Raw genomic sequence first — 22,024 nt, 5'->3', positions numbered from 1 at the left:
GAATAATCTGGTACGGGCCTCTCCAGCGAACATCCAAGCAACTCTTCCTCACGTGCTTTCGTACCAACACCCAGCCCTCTGGGCACAGGTCGTGGCACAGATCACTTGCGGCTGGAACAGCTACCGCCTGCACCTGCTGGGACACAGAATGAACCACATCAGCCAGGCCTTTACAGTAGTCAAGAATTACATCATCAGTGATATTTATTAATGCAGAGGCTGGTATTGCTGGCACACGCATCGCTCTCCCCATCAATATTTCGTGGGGTGACAATCCAGTCCTCCTATCAGGCACACTCCGGAGACTCATGAGAACCAAAGGTAAGGCATCTGGCCACTTCAGAGGAGTTGAGGAGCACACTTTTGCAATTCTGGCCTTCAATGTTCCATTAACTTGTTCTACTATCCCAGAAGCCTCTGGTCGATAACTGCAATGTAACCTTTGGTCTATGTTCAAGGCAGCACAAAGCAATTTCATTAATTCACTGTGGAAATGCGTTCCTCTGTCCGATTCCAAAGAGGTCGGGAACCCGAACCTCGGGATGAGCTCTCTCAACAGTAATTTAGCTACAGTTAGTGTATCACACCTGCGTGTCGCTCTATCAGTTGACTTGGCTCCTTCAAAATATGGCCATCGCATTGGGTGCACTCCTTCTGAACCATGGTTTAATGATAGGCTTTAAAAGCAAAAACAACTCTGTTGCAGACTTGAGAGGAAGTGGAGATTAGACGACAATGCCCCCACTAAAAAGGACAAAGAATCCCTTCAGACATATAATAATCTTATCGCCAGGGAGAAAGCTGCTTATTTTACAGAGCTTATCAGAGCAGCCTACAGATGCCCAAAAACCCTGTTCACTGCGGTAAAAAGTGTGTCCAAACTGCCAGTCCCTCAGAACACCACTGCCAGCTAGGAATTCTGCAATTCCTTTGCAGACACCTTCCAAAATACATCAAAGCTGTTTATGACACCTTTTTGCAACAGTCCAATGAATAGGCACAGACCCCTGTTCAACTCAATAAAATAAAAATAAGACCTGCCACAAAGGCACCATCAGTCACCTTGTCCTTGTTTACGGCACTAACTGCCGGAAAAAAACCTGCAATTAATCAAGACCATTAAATCAGGTCCTCCTGCAGACCCATGTACCCCCCAAATCTTACATCTATCGTCCGAGACCTTTGTACCACCATTGACAGCGATATTTAGTGCCTTGCTTACGTCTGGCAGGTTTTCTTTAGAATGGAATAAAAGCATCCATATTTCCTTTATTAAAAGAAACCCACACTCGGCACCAAGCATCCGCCTAGTTATAGGCCGATTTCCAGACTCCCCTTCCCTTCGAAGGTGGAGTAAAAGGCCATTAATTTATAACTTTCCTCTGTCATCAAGGACAATGAAATCATAGATCCCTCCCAATTCGGTTTGTATGCACATCATAGCACAGAACTGGCATTGATCACAGCCACTAAGGAACTCAGACGGATGCTGGATGGCGGAAGTAGCGCCGCTCTAATCCCAGTGGATCTATAAGCTGCCTTTGATACGGTTAATCACGAGCTGCTGATGCACCGTTTGCCACCATAGGGATTAGGGATAAGGCGCTCCCTCTGCTAGGCTCCTTCGTATCTGAGCGTTCACAGTAGGTCGCACTAGGCGACAATGTATCCCCTCCCTTTTCACTGCCATGTGGGGTTCCTCAGGGATCCTCCATGAGTCCCCCACTTTTCAATTTATACATTACCTCGCTGGCCATTCTAATAACAAGCTACAGTTTTGCTCTACTATCGTATGCGGACGATACACAAATAATTGTCTCTGTAATTGGATCTTCCAGTCACACGTCAAGCAGCTTTTACGACTGCATGAGTCATGTTGGGAATGCGATGTCAGACAATTGTCTGAAATTGAACTCATCCAAAACGGAAAGTTCCTACTTTTTGGCAACTATCCTCATATCTGGACTAATAACTGGCGGCCAGCCCATCTCGCACCACTACCCATGCCTGTCCCTAAAGCAAAACATTTGGGAGTCATAATGGATAATAAAGTGTCCTTTGAGGCTCAGATCAATTCTACCAATTCTACTTGCTTTTTTATTCTAAAAATCTTGCGGACAGTTCTACCTTCAATTCCTTTGGAACTTAAGAAAGCAATCATATCCGTCCTGATATCATCAAGACTGGATTACTGCAACGCCTTACTCACCAGCGCCACTAAACGCAGCACCTAAAAACTGCAAATTGTACAAAATACCGCAGCCAGGAGAAGCGGATTCGGTTTAAGTGCCTTTGCATTGCCTTTAAAGCTCTCAACCAAATGGGCCCAATTCAACTAGCAAGCTATTTAAAAACATGTGTCCCGGCTAGGCTGCTAAGATCAGCAGAACTCGGGAATTTGATTGCTCCCAGGATAAAACAGACCAAGTGGAGTGGAAAAAGTTTTACCACCACCACTGCCAAATTGTGGAATGCTATGACAACCTCTCTTAAAAGAGAGACTAACTTGTTAAAGTTCCAGAAGAACCTAAAAACCTGGCTATTTAGATCATAACCTTTTCTACCCCCCCCCCACATGGTAATCCAGCTGTTTTGGATTTTTCAGGTAGTGCCTTGACACCTCAGGGTATTGCTACGCTTTTTAAATAAATCATTCATTCATTCATTTTGGCCTTTTCTAAGCAGCGCAAAATTAATTTACGTGGGTTGCATGCTTTAATGAAAACAAAATAATGCAACATAGCACATATTGCTGCTGTTGGAAGGCGGACCCCGAGGAGTCGGCGAGACCACCAAGGGGGGCCCTCCCACTGTACGAAGTAGCCGAGCGCTGCCGAGAAGTCTCCTGAGAGATCCTTCTCCTATCACGTACTAGCACAGTAACACCACCACACAGGACTCAAGGAGGTTGTCTCAAGACAAGCAATTCTTTATCAGCAATAAAAAGGTTACAAGGTCAATATTTACACGAAGAGATCGAGGGATCCACCAAAAGTCTCAGTGTCTCTTTGGAAGGGTAGGGGTAGCGGGACAGTCTTCGGCAGGGGTGCGGTACGAGGGTACCTGGGGCCCAGTTCTTATCCTCAAGCTGGAGGACCTCCGGATCTCGGAGGGGTCGAGCCGCGACGGCGTCAGCAGGGCTCTGGCGTACAGTTCGTGGAGAGCCGCGATCCAATCAGCAGGGCTCTCAAGATGGTTTCTGCTCAGCTCGAGCCGCGACGTCGTCAGCAGGGCTCCGAGGGAGGTTTCAGCGAGGTTGGGCCGCGACAGCGTCAGCAGGGCTCCGATGTTCCAGGTGGCTTCAAAGGGTTCACAAGAAGGAGCCGCGACGCAGTCAGCAGGGCTCGTGATGGTTCCGACAAGAGTTCTTCTCCGTAGGGTCAGCCGCGATTCAATCAGCAGGGCTCTCAACTCCGGGATACAACTGCCGATCTGTGGCGGGGTCGCCCCAGATATAGGTCTGGAGCCCTTTGATGTCCGGACCCAGGCGCCCGGTGGGGGCGGAGAGGCCGGGTGGAGGTGGCCAGACGCCCAGCAGGAGAGGCGCCAGGCCCAAGGGAGTTGCAGGGCGATCACACCTCGAGAGGGGAGGACAGTTGGGGGTCCCATCGATACTGTCCTCTGCCGGGGGCGATGAATGGTTCCTGCGGCACCCCCTGGCCAGTTTGTGGTGCCTCGATGTCGGGGCTTCGCTGGGGTCGAGGCCGGGTTGAGCGGGGTCGCGCTGGCTGGTGCACAGAGTCACGTGGGTGCCAACAAGATGGCGGAGCCACGAGGGGTATGCGACCTCGTGCAGCCCAGGATGAAGGGCCTCGGTGCAGTTCAGAAGGGTGGCCCGTGAAGGCCGGGGCGGGGAATGGGCACAATCCACGGGGGTAAGGACCATGCCACGAGGCCGGGTCCAACAGGCGTCCCCCCCAGCCGAAGGCATGGAGAGTCACCCATCTCCTTGGGGATTCTCCTCGTCAAGGCGGAAGAAGCGGGACAGGCCGTCGGCGTTGGCATGGTCATTGCCGGGCCGGTGTTCAACGTCAAAGTCCATCCCTTGTAGCGAGATGGACCACCGCAGCAGCTTGGGGTTCTCGCCCCGCATTTGCATTAACCACCGCAGGGGCCGGTGGTCGGTCTGGACCCTGAAGTGGGTACCGAAGAGGTAGGGCCGGAGTTTCTTGAGGGCCCACACCACAGCGAAGGCCTCACGCTCGATGGTGCTCCATCGTTGCTCCTGGGACAGTAGCCGTCGGCTGATGAAGGCCACTGGTCGGTCGAGCCCCTTTTCATCGGCCTGGGACAGGACGGCCCCGATCCCATACTCGGAGGCGTCCGTCTGCACCACGAACTCCTTATTGTAGTCAGGGGCCTGTAGCACCGGGGCTGTACACATTGCGGTCTTTAGGGTGTCGAAGGCTGCTTGGCAGCGGGGTGTCCAGTGCACCTTTTTGGGCTGCTTTTTGGACGTTAGCTCTGTGAGGGGGCCAACAATGCTCCCATAGTCCCGGATAAACCGCCGGTAGTATCCGGTGAGACCCAGGAAGGCCCGGACAGCGGTCTGGGTAGTGGGGGGTTCCCAGGCCTGGATGGCATCTATTTTCGGTTGGAGAGGGGCCACCTGCCCGCTCCCCACTTGATGGCCCAGGTAGGTCACGGATCCGTGGCCGATCTGGCATTTGCTGGCCTTGATTGTGAGCCCGGCCCGCTGGAGGGCGGCCAGGACGGCTTTAATGTGAAGGAGGTGCTCTGCCCAGTGGTTGCTGTACACGGCAATGTCATCTAGGTAGGCCGCGCTGAAGGCCTCAAGCCCGGCCAAAACCTTGTTCACCAGTCTTTGAAAAGTGGCCGGGGCGTTCTTCATTCCGAAGGGCATCACCCGAAAGTGGTAATGCCCATCCGGGGTTGAAAAGGCGGATCTTTCTTGGGCGCCGGGGGTGAGCTGGATCTGCCAGTACCCGGCGGTGAGGTCCAGCGTGCTCAAGTAGCAAGCGGCCCCTAAGCGGTCGATGAGTTCGTCGGCCCTGGGTATAGGGTGGGCGTCCGTCTTGGTCACTGCATTCAGGGCTCGGTAGTCCACGAAGAATCGCAACTCCGGGGGGCGGCCGGGAGCTGCGGCCTTTGGCACCAGGACGACAGGGCTGGCCCACGGGCTGTCGGAGGGTTCGATGACCCCCAGGGCCAGCATCTTCGTTACTTCGGCCTGGATGCATGCCCGCACTCGGTCGGGTACCCGGTAGGCTCTGTGTTGCACGGGGGGGCTCTCCCCGGTGTCGACGTCGTGGACGCACCAGTGGGTCACCCCCGGGGTGAGGGAGAAGAGGGCTGCGTAGTCCTGCAGCAGTTGCTGGCAGTCGTTGCGCTGTTCCGGAGTCAGGGAAGAGGCGAGTTGGACACCCTCGATTGTTCCATCATGGACGTTGGACTGCAAGAGGTCGGGCAGAGGCTGGGAGTCGTCCTCGCCCCCCTCGTCGGTCGCCAGTAGCAGGCTCAGTTCGGTCCGGGCAAAGTGGGGTTTTAGCCTGTTAGCATGTAGGACCCGGAGGGGGTTCCGGGGGGACTCCAGGTCGACCAGGTAGGTGACGGGACTTTTCTTCTCCACTACCTTGAAGGGCCCGGTCCATTTGTCCTGGAGGGCGCCGGGTTCAACCGGGGCCATGACCCATACCTTCTGACCTGGCTCGAATTCTATGGTGGAGGAGTTCCGATCGTACCACCGCTTCATGTCCTCCTGGCTGGCCTCGAGGTTGGCTTCGGCCATGGTTCGGAACTTGCGGGTCTGGTTTCGGAGGGTCAGGAGGTATCGGCAGACGTCAGGAGGGGCGCCTTGGGGCTTCGTCTCCCAGCTCTCTTTGACCAGGCTGAGCGGTCCACGGACCGGGTGTCCGTACAATAGTTCAAACGGGCTGAACCCCAGGGACTTCTGCGGGACCTCCCGATAGGCAAACAGGAGGCACGGCAGCAGGACATCCCATCTCCGCCTGAGGGGCTCTTCTAGGCCCTGGATCATTCCCTTTAATGTTCTGTTGAACCGCTCAACCAGTCCGTTCCCCTGAGGGTGATAGGGGGTCGTGAACTTGTATGTGACTCCGCACTGCTGCCACAGGGACCGCATGTATCTGGAAATAAAGTTCGTGCCTCTGTCGCTCACCACTTCGCGGGGAAATCCCACTTGGGAGAAGATCCCCATTAAGGCCCGGCCTACCACGGGGGCCGTTATAGTTCTTAGCGGGACCGCCTCCGGGTACCTGGTGGCGTGGTCCACGAGGACCAGGATGAAGCGGTGGCCCAGGGCGGTCTGGGGGTCCAGGGGCCCCACGATATCGATTCCGACCCGTTCGAACGGGGTGCTGACGGCTGGAAAGGGTTGGAGGGGGGCCTTGACCCGACCCCCCGTCTTCCCGCTGGCTTGGCAGGTCTGGCAGGACCGGCAGTGGTTGCCCACGTCTCTCCGCATCCGGGGCCAGTAGAAGTGGGTCACCAGACGGCTGTACGTTTTGTCTTGCCCCAAGTGTCCGGCGAGGGGCACATCATGTGCCAGGTTGAGCAGGAACTCCCGGAAGCGGAGGGGGACCACCAACACTCGGCTGGCCCCGAGTTCTGCCACTTTCTGCTCACTGTATAGCAGGCCCTCGGCCCAGTAGACCCAGTGGGTGCCGGTCTGGTCCCCGTTGGTTTGGGCGGACGCTTGTTGGCGGACCCCTTCGAGAGTGGGGCAGGACTGCTGCTCTTGTTGGAACTGCTCCCGGGTGGGGCCCCTTCGTGTCGCCATTGTGTCAGCTCTGGTAGGGCGCACGGGGAAGCCATCTCTTCGGGGGAGGATTCACTAGGTCCAGGGTCGGTGTCCGCCTCCCCCTCGCTGCTGGCGGGAGGTGGTGCGAGCCCCTCAGGCTGGGCGGCCCCGGAGGCCGAGGATGAGCGGGGGGCCCGGGCGGTCATGGACCGGGTGATGGCACAGGCCCAGTCAGATAGTCCCAGCATTCGGAGGTGCTCTCGTCGCTCTACTTGAGCCCAGGGGGAACTCTCCAAGTCGTTCCCCAGGAGGCAGTCGACGGGGGCGTCGTCGCGTACCGTCACCTTCAGCAGGCCCGTCACCCCTCCCCACTCGAAGGGGACCAGGGCCATCTGGCACAGGCTTTCGCTGTTGTCGGCCGTCCGGACGGGACACAGCACATTCGGTAGGATCTGTTCGGGGGTCACCAGGTGGCAGCGGACAGCGGTGACACTGGCGCCGGTGTCACGAAGGGCTTCGGCCCGTTGTCCATTGACCGTGACCTGCTGCCGGTACTTCTGGGTGTTGCTTGGGATGGGGGTGGAGGGTACCATTTCTTGGCTACCCAGGCAGACCAGGGACCTGGCTGCCGGCTCCCATTCAGTGGTCCCTCGGTTGAGGGTCTCCTCTTCCTCTTCTCCTTCTCCCAGGGCGGCGGCCGCCAGCTGTCGGGGCGGGGGACCGCCGGCCCCGTTTCTTCTGTTCAGGGGGCAGACCGGATCGCTGGCATAGTGTCCGGTTTGTTGGCAGCCGTAGCACGTTACTGGTGGTCGTGGTCCGGGCCTGGCCGGGGGCGCCCCCCTTCGGGCTAGGCTCGGGGAGAGTTGTTGCTGCGGTGGCCCTCGAGGGGGGCTCCTGGGGGCCCCGGCGGGAGGGTCTCGGTTCCTGTTCGGCCCTCCCCCTCCACCGCGTTGGCAGGGGGGTCCGGTGGGGTTCCTCTGGTACTCCCCCATTGAGTTCCGGGGGACCCGGGAGTTGACCCATCGATCGGCCTCGACGGCGAGTTTTCGCGGGTCGGTCATTTTGCTGTCGAGGAGGTGCTGTCTCAGTTCCACGAAGCAATTGTTGGAGAGATGTTCCCACATGATGAGGTCGACCAGCTGCCCGTAGGTGGTTACTTTGCTACCTCTGATCCACCCTTCTATGGCCCGACTGAAAAAGTCCACATATTCCACCCAGGTGGTGCCCGGGATTTTATTGCAGTCTCTGAACCGCTGGCGGTACATTTCTGCGGTTAGCCCGTAGCGGGTGAGCAGAGCCTCCTTCATGTGATCGTAGGAGGTCATCACCTCCTCCGGCAGCTGGAGCAGTGTGTCTCGACCCTCACTCAGGAACCGCCCCCACAGGCCCGCGCCCCAGTCTTTTCGGGGCACCCGATGAGAGGTCATGGCCACCTCATAGGCCTTGAACCATTGTTGGATGTCGTCATTCTTGTAGTACTCCTTGACGACCTCTTTCGGGATATGTACCTTGGTCTCGGCAGGCGGTAGAGTGTCTCTAGTACTGGGGGCGTTGGTCCCTCCGTTCTTGGCCTTGATTTCGAGCTCCTTGAGACTGCGCTCGTGCTCAAGGGTCAGTTTCTTTTCCTCCAACTCCTGGTGTCGCCTCTTCTCCTCTATCTCCTCTTGAAGCCGTAGCTGCTCTAGGGCCAGTTTCTTTTCCGCCAGCTGGAGTTCGCCGTCCAGCCGCAGTCGTGCGAGCTCTAGCTCGTGGTTCCGGACCTTCTCCCGCTCTCGTATTTCTTCTTCGGAGAGGCCGGTTTCTAGGCTCTTTCTTCCTCCGGTTGCCGGAGTCAGTGCGGTTGATGTGGTCTCAGTCAGGGGCAAGGGACCTTCTTCCTGGGAGGGGCCTGCCCCGGCCTCCAGCCATGTCCTCAGAGCTTTCTGCATGTCCTCTTTGGTACCTAGGCCGGTGGTTGCAATGCCTTTGTCTTTGCAGAACTGTTTTAACTCTTTGTGCGTATATTCTTCCAGCCGTTCGGGCTGGAACTCCATTGCGCGTTGTTTTCCTGGCTGCTCATGATTACTGTACGTTTGGATGGGTAGCTAGTGGGTACTGGCTGGTACGTACTGCGTTCGGCTCGGATCCCATCGCTGGCCACCAAATGTTGGAAGGCAGACCCCGAGGAGTCGGCGAGACCACCAAGGGGGGCCCTCCCACTGTACGAAGTAGCCGAGCGCTGCCGAGAAGTCTCCTGAGAGATCCTTCTCCTATCACGTACTAGCACAGTAACACCACCACACAGGACTCAAGGAGGTTGTCTCAAGACAAGCAATTCTTTATCAGCAATAAAAAGGTTACGAGGTCAATATTTACACGAAGGGATCGAGGGATCCACCAAAAGTCTCAGTGTCTCTTTGGAAGGGTAGGGGTAGCGGGACAGTCTTCGGCAGGGGTGCGGTACGAGGGTACCTGGGGCCCAGTTCTTATCCTCAAGCTGGAGGACCTCCGGATCTCGGAGGGGTCGAGCCACGACGGCGTCAGCAGGGCTCTGGCGTACAGTTCGTGGAGAGCCGCGATCCAATCAGCAGGGCTCTCAAGATGGTTTCTGCTCAGCTCGAGCCGCGACGTCGTCAGCAGGGCTCAGAGGGAGGTTTCAGCGAGGTTGGGCCGCGACAGCGTCAGAAGGGCTCCGATGTTCCAGGTGGCTTCAAAGGGTTCACAAGAAGGAGCCGCGACGCAGTCAGCAGGGCTCGTGATGGTTCCGACAAGAGTTCCTCTCCGTAGGGTCAGCCGCGATTCAATCTGCAGGGCTCTCGACTCCGGGATACAACTGCCGATCTGTGGCGGGGTCGCCCCAGATATAGGTCTGGAGCCCTTTGATGTCCGGACCCAGGCGCCCGGTGGGGGCGGAGAGGCCGGGTGGAGGTGGCCAGATGCCCAGCAGGAGAGCCGCCAGGCCCAAGGGAGTTGCAGGGCGATCACACCTCGAGAGGGGAGGATAGTTGGGGGTCCCATCGATACTGTCCTCCGCCAGGGGCGATGAATGGTTCCTGCGGCACCCCCTGGCCAGTTTGTGGTGCCTCGATGTCGGGGCTTCGCTGGGGTCGAGGCCAGGTTGAGCGGGGTCGCGCTGGCTGGTGCACAGAGTCACGTGGGTGCCAACAAGATGGCGGAGCCACGAGGGGTATGCGACCTCGTGCAGCCCAGGATGAAGGGCCTCGGTGCAGTTCAGAAGGGTGGCCAGTGAAGGCCGGGGCGGGGAACGGGCACAATCCACGGGGGTAAGGACCATGCCACGAGGCCGGGTCCAACAGCTGCCTTGCATTACTTTGCATCAGGTAGGTGGCATATAGGTGGAGCATGGGAGTTCCATTACATCCAACCATGTATTGTGATGCAAACCAACATTTACAAACACTTGTAAACTTGGGTTTGCACCAAAATGGTGTGTCTACTCAACAGAGGTGTAACGAGGAGAAATATCTTATTTGTCTCCTCATTACTTCCTCTTTCTATTGTACTTCATTCTGCAACACATAATAGAAGGAGGAATATGCCTAAGGATTGTTTTTTTGGCAGGAAGAAATACCTTCCTGCCAAAAACAATCTAGCCTGTAACACATGCCGCCTTGCAGCATGGGACAAGGGTGCATATATCGGCACTAGGAAGTGCACAGTTTGCCAGCGCTAGCAAAGAGCAGAATTGCACCATATCTCAATAGATAAGGCACGTTTCTGCTCACTCCCATTCACGCAACTCAGCAAGTTGACTTGCTGCATTGTGTTGCAAAAAATATGAGTAAACATGTACCTGAATATCTTCACCTCACCTGGTCTTACTTCCAGTTGGGCTCTTCACTGCAGAGGCATGGATATCTACAAGAAAAGATTACATATTTAGGTTTTGGTCAACAAATGTATAATTCACTGGTTCCACTATGTCATGAGATGTTCCTTATGATAATCTCTATATAACCAAGTCTCTGAGGTTGCTGACAACTCAATAATTTCCTAGAGAAGAAAGAAAGGAATAACAGTTACATATACTTCATTGAACAGCCTGATATCTAATACATGTTATTGTATGGTTAGTTACCTTTCACAGGTTAGAAGTTAAACTGTGATTTGAATGATCCTTAACACACATAGTTTATCATCAGCAACATAATGAATGCACATTAATAATACACTTTCAGGGGGTGTGGCTTGGGGCATCAAGATGGTGGTCGCACTCTGAGAGTGCTCCAGACAACTCCATCTTCCACCACGATCCTCTGTGCTGCTGGACACCCTTGCTCGCCTACAGACCCATAGCACCACCAGCACAAAATCCCTCCCTAGTGCAGGGCGATTTGTGCCTCTAATCTGCATGCAGCAGTTCGAACGGCTGGGTCCCCATGGAGACCCAAGATGGTGGACCAGGCTTGAGCCCAGACCAGGTGCTGCGGCCTGCAGCAATACTGAGGTGTGGAGGTCTTTAGAAATGTTGGCGGTTGTGACACAGACTAGAGGATACCCAAACACAATAGCGCCTACCAGGAATCTTAGATAAGCAAGCAGCACCACGGGACAAGTAGACACTGGATCTGACCCCCACTGTGTTGGAGCAGAGCAGGGGTGGGGTGTTGTTCCTTTGATGACGGGTGCTTTGGGGGTGGCAGACCTGTCAGTTTGCTTCGCATCCAATCGTCCCCGCCCTTATAATGCGGCCTCAGAGATGGCCACAGGCAGTTCCAGCTCTGGGAGTCACAGCCTCGATTGGACAGTGTGGACCTTGCAGGTCTAAACACTGTGCATCACCACAACTTGAGGGTCGACCACACAAGGCTAGGCTAAACATTGTCCATTACCTTGACGTGAGAGTCAGCTGCAGACTGGCTTCAAGCCCCGTAGCGTTCACTGGTGGTGCTGCAGGGGACATCCCCTCTGAGTGCCTGCCGCATGACCTACCACCTTGTGCAACCGCTCTGTGGGTGTCCTTTGCTCCATGCACTGAGCTGTGGACAGGAGCTGTCTTGTCGGATCGACTGAAGACCTCTCGCCTCACAATCTCTTCTCATGGTGCCCCCTTCTTTTCCTCATGGACTTGATGTAGCAGCCCATGATGAGGCTCAACTAAAAAGCACGCCACACCAATTGACACCTTTTGCGTATGAGCACTTGAGCCTGGGGCTGCCTAGGGCGAGGTAACTTCTCTACTGTCACGGTGATTGTATAACCTGGTGGGAGGCATGGTGATGCCCATGGACGTTCAGATCCTGCACACAGTGGCTTAAGGACTTGGAAGGCTCCTGTGCTCTTCCTGCTATAGGTGCTGATGCAGTGCTGGGTAAACTGTTGGAGGTCTCGCTTACTGAACCTGAGCTACATCACACACCAGACCACTTGTGATTTTGGCCCCCATCATATGCATTAGTGGACTGAGAACCAGATTACGGGTGACCTGACATTGTGACACTGTATATGAGTTGCTGCTGCCTTTGCTTCCAGGTGTGAGGAGAAATAACAAGGGGACCCGATCTGGTAGCCAGAGGACCTTGGGTAGTAGCTTATTTTAAAGAACAAAGGTCCTTGGCATAGGAGGAAATAATGCAAGCATTTCTACATAGACTACAATGAGCACTATGAGTAGTCTTCCAATGTCCAGCCGGACAGAGGAACATTTATTCAAACAGGATAAAAGGGGAATGAACGGAATTCGGGAAACAACAAGGGTGGAAAGGGGCACAATCCTGTACCGAGCTTTGAAGTAAAGGGATGGAGAGAATAGAAACGAGAAAGAAAATAACAGGCAAGGAAATTAGTTGAAAGAAGAGCAAAAGGTGGCTTACATTACATGATAATCTTACGTAAGCTCATACCAGCCAACAACACAATAGAATTTACACAATGGTTAAATTGTGGTGTTTGCTAAACAAGTCGACGTTTCCATCCCTAGCTCTCAATACTATGGGATCATCATCAGGACTAGAATATGAACTGTTGCCTGAAAAGTTGTTTCAAGCAGCCTGGCGAGCAGCTAAGCGGGTTCCTGATGCACGGGGGGGGAGCCCGCGGATGTCTCAGGATGGAACTTTAGGTGAGGAGAGAAAGGGTCCGTGAATTGTCGGACAGGCAGCCGCGGTCAGCGGAGGCAGTGTGGTGATGACACAGGGGGGATCCAGCAGGCACTGTGGAGTGCTGGAGCTTAGAGGAAGGATAAAAATTGCGGGAGGCGGGAGCGAGTGGTCCTTCGAGCCTGAAAGAAGGATGGGCTTTGGGATGAGTTCGTGCAGCGAAGTGGGCTGCGATCTGGTGCGGGACCGGAGCTCTGAGAGAGTCGCCGGAAGCCGGAGGGAGCAAGAATCTGCTGTTCCTTTAAGCGTAGTAGCCACACGCTACTATTGTGTTGTTGGCTGGTATGAGCATTCCAGAATGTTGGCGGTTGTGACACAGACTAGAGGATACCCAAACACAATAGCCTACCAGGAATCTTAGATAAGCAAGCAGCACCAAGGGACGAGCAGTAGCTTTACTACAGTGATCTAATGAGCAACTAGAGTGCTAACATTCAGAATTTATGGCAAATGTGTGACTTACCTGAATACCTTCTTGATGGAATCAAAGTAAAAAACTGAAATCATACTTTGATTCTATCATGAAGGTATTCAGATATGTCACACATTTGCCATAAATTCTGAATGTTAGCACTCTAGTTGCTCATTAGATCACTGTAGTAAAACTACTGTTCACCATGGAAGTCTGCTCCTGGTATTAAAAGTGCATGTTTCAGTCTGCATGTCAGTATTTTTTAATGAAATAGAAGAGGATTTGAGAAGTCACTCAAAATGTGCCCTCATTTTCTTTCTTCAGCATTAATCATAATTTCTATGGCAAAATGAACCCCCTCATTGTGTTCCTTTTTAATTTAAATGTTTTAAGTGTTACCAGTTTATTCCAATCAAGATGGCTTCAGGTGTGTCATACTTTTGTCATAATGAAGACAGTAAGCGCTCTAGTTGTTTTTAAGAACACTCTGGGACATTCTGTCATTGGGCTATACTTGGGCTACATCTGGGTGATAGTTGGGCTACATTTGGGCTCTTTTGTCTCTGGTGGCCATCTTGGGAGACTTATTTATTATGAAGTTTCCTAATTTCCCCATTTACTGCAGTCTCCTCAGTAGGAAATACTTTCAGTTTTTTACTTTGATTCCATCAAGAAGGCATTCAGATGTGTCACACATTTGCCATAAATTCAGAATGTTAGCACTCTTTTTGCTCATTATATCACTAGTAAAGCTACTGCTCACCAGGGAAAACTGCTGCTGGTATTGAAAGTGCATGTTTCAGTCTGCATGTCAGAATTTTTTAATGAAATAGAAGAGGATTTGAAAAGTCACTCAAAATGTGCCCTAATTTTTCTTTCTACAGCACTAATCATACTTTTTATGGAAAAATGAACCACCCCATTTTGTTCCTTTTTAAATTAAATGTTTTAAGAGTTACCACTTTAATCCAAGCAAGATGGCTTCAGGTGTGCCATACGTTTATCATAAGCATGACTGTTAGCGCTCTAGTTGTTCTTTGGAACACTCTGGGAACCTGCAGTAGAACACAAAGGAATCAACTGACAGTCTCTGCCCTTGTTGGATGTACATGTTTTACTGAGAATGTCAGACTTCATTCTCACATGACTGAGAAAGATAATGTGAATTTACAGAAAATAAGCTCTCAGTTTAGCATATAGATCACCTTCCAAACCTCTGTGGGAAAAGCATGAGAAAATATTTTTCTCTCAATCATGATATCCCAGCGAAGGCTTTTTCACATGGTGAAATCACCTTAGAACATACCACAATTCTTAAAATGAGTATGGTACCATCAACAAATGATTTATAATGTACCTAAAGTCTTAAAACCTTCTATTAACTGCAATGCTTTTTAATGAGGTGCTATCATGTATATTGGTCCCAAGATGGCTGCCAACACTTCTTGGATGAAGTGCTGACAGCCAATCAGATCTCAGGATGAGATGTGTGGTTAGGCTCCGCCCACATATATATATGAATTTACTTTTTATTTTCTCAGGAACTATTGATCATATTGACACCAGACCTGCAAAAGGCACTTCCCTGACATGAGGACTACCTCGCTGCCAAATTTTAAGTAATTTTGTTCAGTCGTTCGGGCTGTACCTTCGACTAAAGGTCCTATGGAAAAATGCATGAGGAAAACGCGTTTTGGGACCCCCCTTTTTTCTCGGCCCCCGCTTGACAAATTACCCCGAGACTTTCAGGGTAGGAGCGGAGCGTAGAGCCCCACCTATTTTGAAAATTTTGTGAGGATTCGTCAACCGGCGCCAAAGTTATTCCAAATAGAATGTTACGGATTTCCTATGGAAACACGGTCCTAACTATAACTATCTACTGGCAACCGCCAGTAGATAAAATATATATATATATATATATATATATATATATATATATATATATATATATATATATATATATATATATTACCTACTGGCGGTCGCCAGTAGGTAGTTATAGTTAGGACCCTGTTTCCATAGGAAATCCGCAACATTCTATTTTGAATAACTTTGGCGCCGGTCAACGAATCCTCGCGAATTTCTCAAAATAGGTGGGGCGCTACGCTCCGCTCCTACCCTGAAAGTCTCGGGGGGATTCGTCAAGCGGGGGCTGAGATAAAAGGGGGGTCCCAAAACGCGTTTTTCCCATGCATTTTTCCATAGGACCTTTAGACAGGGCTACAGCCCGAACGGCTGAACAGAATTACTAGAAATTTGGCAGAGAGGTAGTCCTCAGGTCAAGGAAGTGCCTTTTGTAGGTTTGGTGTAAATCTGTTCAGTAGATTCTGATAAAATAGCCTTTAAATCAATATATATATCTGTGGCAGCTTACGGTGCGCTTACCGTGCGCTTACCGTAAGCTTACCATACGCGTACGGTGGCGTGCGCGAGCGCGATTCTGATTGGCTGTTACATCTAAGTAAACATTCGAATCGGTCGAAACCAGGAAGCGGCGGCCGCCATTTTCTCTCTCGCACTCTGAGGGGGGGCTGTAAACAAAGGCAAAAAACATATAAAGGGGCTGTTTAGACAGCGCCCATGCACATAGCCATGTTAGTTGAGTCCTCAAAGATCCCCCAAGGCCAAAAACGGTAAATTTTTATTTTTTGAAAATTTCGCCGATTACGCTTACCGTACGCGTACGGTGCGCTTACGCTAAAAATTTTAATAAAAAAAAAAAAACACTCTCTGTGCATGGCATATTATTGTCATCACTTACAAATTAAATTTAACAGATTACCTATCACAAGGAAGCGCATAATATGTCCTCCATGTGCGCACGGTGCGTAACGTGGGCACGCGGTGCGCGTAGCGCACTGCGTGCCCACCTTGCGTGTACGGCACTAACTGCGTAAAGTCGCGCACCGCGTGGTCACTGTGCGCGCACGGTGCGCGAAGCGCACCGTGCGCGCACGGAACGAACTGCGTTAAGTGGGCGTGCACGCCACGAATGGCGTAAAGTAACTTAGCATTTAAAAAACCGTACAAATTCACTGAAAAAACCATAGGTTTCACACACGTTATAGTTAGGAATTAGCATTTAAAAAACCTTGCAAATTCACTGAAAAAACCATAGGTTTCAGACATGTTATAGTTAGCGGAAATTTTACTGATAAAAAACCAATGAAATTCCCCCGTTATAGTTAGTGCAGGCAACTATAACTCACGCGACCGCAATCTTCTGCTGATGACATATGTGTCTTTATGAAAAAAAAATATTTGTAATATATGTATAGCTAAAAATTTATGGAAGAAGACATGGGCAAATAAGTGTCTAAATACAGTATTAGCATCAGCAGAGGATTGCGGTCGCGTGAGTTATAGTTGCCTGCACTAACTATAACGGGGGAATTTCATTGGTTTTTTATCAGTAAAATTTCCGCTAACTATAACATGTGTGAAACCTATGGTTTTTTTAGTGAATATATATATATATATATATATCACCATAATTCTCCTCCAAAAGAAAGAGCAGAGGCCGCACTGGGGAAACCAAGGAAACATCATTTATTCAGCAGTAACATCGGCGAATGCATTTCGGCTCCATCAGCCTTCATCAGCGCCAGGGGTGTTTGGGACGCATTTTCAAAGAACATCACTGTATGAAGGTCCCGCCTCATGCTGATTGGCTTGGCACCGCTCCACCCCAATTGCGTTGGATCACCTGTTGCAGGTCGCGGGTTTCTTGTGGCCTGCAAGTCCCAGGATGCATTGCACAACCAGGTAGGTAGTGCGGGGGTGTTGATAAAACCTTGTGGCTATGCGGGCTTTAGCGGGACAGTCTGTGATGCTGAAAGTTGCTATACTCCTGCTTTTCTGTTGTTGAATGAATGCGCCTCCTCATCTCCCCAAACTGCACCAACCCACGGGTTCAGAAGTCCAATCGGCGGGGACAGAAATGGAAATCCACCTCGCCCAGCGTGAGGTTAATAACCTCAACACCGCCCCTTCTCCTTCCGAACACTGGGGTGGAATCAAGTCGCTCCAATACCTCGGAGAACACAGGGAACGCTGCCGTAGCAGCAGCCAGTGAAGACAAGGACATCTTGTGATGCAGGGACCTCTGGAAAAGCGTCTCTGGCTGACGCTTGAAAATCACCATAATTCTCCTCCAAAAGAAAGAGCAGAGGCCGCACTGGGGAAACCAAGGAAACATAATTTATTCAGCAGTAACATCAGCGAATGCATTTCGGCTCCATCAGCCTTCATCAGCGCCAGGGGTGTTTGGGAGGCATTTTCAAAGAACATCACTGTATGAAGGTCCCGCCTCATGCTGATTGGCTTGGCACCGCTCCACCCCAATTGCGTTGGATGACCTGTTGCAGGTCGCGGGTTTCTTGTGGCCTGCAAGTCCCAGGATGCATTGCACAACCAGGTAGGTAGTGCGGGGGTGTTGATAAAACCTTGTGGCTATGCGGGCTTTAGCGGGACAGTCTGTGATGCTGAAAGTTGCTATACTCCTGCTTTTCTGTTGTTGAATGAATGCGCCTCCTCATCTCCCCAAACTGCACCAACCCACGGGTTCAAAAGTCCAATCGGCGGGGACAGAAATGGAAATCCACCTCGCCCAGCGTGAGGTTAATAACCTCAACACCGCCCCTTCTCCTTCCGAACACTGGGGTGGAATCAAGTCGCTCCAATACCTCGGAGAACACAGCGAACGCTGCCGTAGCAGCAGCCAGTGAAGACAAGGACATCTTGTGATGCAGGGACCTCTGGAAAAGCGTCTCTGGCTGACGCTTGAAAATCACCATAATTCTCCTCCAAAAGAGAGAGCAGAGGCCGCACTGGGGAAACCAAGGAAACATCATTTATTCAGCAGTAACATCTCGGCCCCCGCTTGACGAATTACCCCGAGACTTTCAGGGTAGGAGCGGAGCGTAGAGCCCCACCTATTTTGAAAATTTTGCGAGGATTCGTCAACCGGCGCCAAAGTTATTCCAAATAGAATGTTACGGATTTCCTATGGAAACACGGTCCTAACTATAACTATCTACTGGCGACCGCCAGTAGATAAAATATATATATATATATATATATATATATATATATATATATATATATATATATATATATATATATATATATATATATATATATTATCTACTGGCGGTCGCCAGTAGATAGTTATAGTTAGGACCGAGTTCCCATAGGAAATCTGAAAATTCTATTTTGAATAACTTTGGCGCCGGTTGACTTATCTTCGTGAAATTTTCAAAACTAATGGGGCGCTCCGCTCAGCTCCTACCCTGAAAGTCTCAGGGTGACTCGTCAAGCAGGGGCTGAGAAAAAAGGGGGGTCACACAACGCGTTTTCCCCATGCATTTTCCCATAGGACCTTTAGTCGAAGGTACAGCCCGAACGGCTGAAGAGAATAACTTGAAATTTGGCAAAGAGGTAGTCCTCAGGACAGGCATGTGCCTTTTGCTTAAATGGTGTAAATCCGTTGAGTAGTTCCTGAGAAAATCAAAAGTAAAATCACATATATATCTGGGCGGAGCCTAACCACACATCTCATCGTGAGATCTGATTGGCTGTCAGCACTTCATCCAAGAAGTGTTGGCAGCCATCTTGGGACCAATATACATGATAGCACCTCATTAAAAAGCATTGCAGTTAATAGAAGGTTTTAAGACTTTAGTTACATTATAAATCTTTCGTTGATGGTACCATAATCATTTTAGAAATTGTGGTGTGTTCTAAGGTGATTTTACCATGTGAAAAAGCCTTCTGCTGTGATATCATAAATCATGTTTGAGAGAAAACTATTTTCTCATGCTTTTTCCACAGAGGTTTGGAAGGTGATCTATAAGCTAACTGAGAGCATATTTTCTGTAAATTCACATTATCTTTCTCAGTCATGTGAGAATGAAGTCTGACTTCTCAGTAAAACATGTACATCCAACAAGGGCAGAGACTGTCAGTTGATTCCTTTGTGTTCTACTGCAGCTTCCCAGAGTGTTCTAAAGAACAACTAGAGCGCTAACAGTCCTACTTATGACAAACATATGGCACACCTGAAGCCATCTTGGTTGGAATAAAGTGGTAATTCTTAAAACATTTAATTTAAAAAGGAACAAAATGAGGGGTTCATTTTGCCATAGAAAGTATGATTAGTGCTGCAGAAAGAAAAATTAGAGCACATTTTGAGTGACTTCTCAAATCCTCTTCTATTTCATTAAAAAATTCTGACATGCAGACTGAAACATGCACTTTCAATACCAGCAGCAGACTTCCCTGGTGAGCAGTAGCTTTACTACAGTGATCTAATAAGCAACTAGAGTGCTAACATTCTGAATTTATGGCAAATTTGTGACACATCTGAATGCCTTCTTGATGGAATCAAAGTAAAAAACTGAAAGTATTTCTTACTGAAGAGACTGTAGTAAATGAGGAAATTAGGAAACATCATAACAAATAAGTCTGCCAAAATGGCCACCAGAGACAAAAGAGCCCAAATGTAGTCCAAATATCACCCAGATGTAGCCCAAGCATAGCCCAATGACAGAATGTCCCAGAGTGTTCTTAAAAACAACTAGAGCGCTTACTGTCTTCATTATGACAACAGTATGGCACACCTGAAGCCATCTTGATTGGAATAAAGTGGTAACACTTAAAACATTTAAGTTACAAAGGAACAAAATGAGGGGGTTCATTTTGCCATAGAAATTATGATTAGTTCTGCAGAAAGAAAAATTAGGGCACATTTTGACTTCTCAAATCCTTTTCTATGTCATAAAAAAATTCTGACATGCAGACTGAAACATGCACTTTGAATACCAGCAGCAGACTTCCCTGGTGAGCAGTAGCTTTACTACAGTGATCTAATGAGCAACTAGAGTGCTAAAATTCAGAATTTATGGCAAATGTGTGACACATCTGAATGCCTTCTTGATGGAACCAAGTAAAAAACTGAAAGTATTTCCTACTGAGGAGACTGCAGTAAATGAGGAAATTAGGAAACTTCATAACAAATAAATCTCCCAAGATGGCCACCAGAGACAAAAGAGCCCAAATGTAGCCCAAATATCACCCAGATGTAGCCCAAGTATAGCCCAATGACATAATGTCCCAGAGTGTTCTAACGAACAACTACAGCGCTAACAGTCTTACTTATGACAAAAGTATGGCACACCTGAAGCCATCTTGATTGGAATAAAGTGGTAACACTTAAAACATTTAATTTACAAAGGAACAAAATGAGGGTGTTCATTTTGCCATAGAAATGATGATTAGTTCTGCAGAAAGAAAAATTAGGGCACATTTTGACTTCTCAAATCCTCTAGTATTTCATAAACAAATTCTGATATGCAGACTGAAACATGCACTTTGAATACCAGCAGCAGACTTCCCTGGTGAGCAGTAGTTTTACTACAGTGATCTAATGAGCAACTAGAGTGCTAACATTCAGAATTTATGGCAAATGTGTGACACATCTGAATGCCTTCTTGATGGAACCAAAATAAAAAAATTGAAAGTATTCCCACTGAGGAGACTGCAGTAAATGAGGAAATTAGGAAACTTCATAACAAATAAATCTCCCAAGATGGCAACCAGAGACAAAAGAGCCCAAATGTTGCCCAAATATCACCCAGATGTAGCCCAAGTATAGCCTAATGACAGAATGTCCCAGAGTGTTCTTAAGAACAACTAGAGCACTTACTGTCTTACTTATGACAAAAGTATGGCACACCTGAAGCCATCTTGATTGGAACAAACTGGTAACACTTAAAACATTTAATTTAAAAAGGAACACAATGAGGGGGTTCATTTTGCCATAGAAATTATGATTAGTGCTGAAGAAAGAAAAATTAGGGCACATTTTGAGTGACTTCTCAAATCCTCTTCTATTTCATTAAAAAATTCTGATATGCAGACTGAAACATGCACTTTTAATACCAGCAGCAGACTTCCGTGGTGAGCAGTAGCTTTACTACAGTGATTTAATGAGCAACTAGAGTGCTAACATTCAGAATTTATGGCAAATGTGTGACTTACCTGAATACCTTCTTGATGGAATCAAAGTAAAAAACTGAAAGCATTTCCTACTGAGGAGACTGCAGTAAATGAGGAAATTAGGAAACTTCATAACAAATAAATCTCCCAAGATGGCCACCAGACACAAAAGAGCCTAAATGCAGCACAAATATCACCCAGATGTAGCCCACATGTAGCCCAATGACAGAAGTGTGCAAAACACTTATTTTTTGTGTATTTGCAGTTTTATATAGTGCAGAATTGTCAGGTATTGGAATGCTTTACATGAGCATTGGTTACATCACACAAGATCAAATTCATTTTGGTTGTAGACATGGGGAGATTAAGTGACCACAATCACAGAATGTTGAGCTGAAGCAGAAACTCCAACCTGGTTCCCCAGTTGCAAAGTCTGCAGCTCTGGAAGTAACACCACATCCTCTCGCCAAGGTGCAACATTTAATCAAGTGGTCAACTGGATAAAAAAACATAAAGATTACAAATAATTTAAAAGTTCTTTGTCGCTATTTGAAAACTCAGAAAATATGTCCTCATTTTAGTTTTTTAGAGCACTAACCATAATTTTGATGCAAATAAGACCCTCTCATATATGTAATTTCTAAAGGAAATACTCTAGGTATTACAGTTTTGATTACATCAAGATGACGTCAGGCGTTCCACACTTTTGTAATAAATATAGAATGTTAGCAATCTAGTTGTTCATTGGGATACTGTTGAGAGGCAGAGGCCAGGGGCACGGACTCTGAAAATTGA

This window comes from Triturus cristatus, chromosome 5_1 (genome assembly GCF_964204655.1).
Source record: "Triturus cristatus chromosome 5_1, aTriCri1.1, whole genome shotgun sequence".
In the NCBI taxonomy this organism is placed as follows: Eukaryota; Metazoa; Chordata; class Amphibia; order Caudata; family Salamandridae; genus Triturus; species Triturus cristatus.
The sequence above is the reverse complement of the archived record's forward strand: the minus strand, read 5'-3'. Positions refer to the sequence as shown.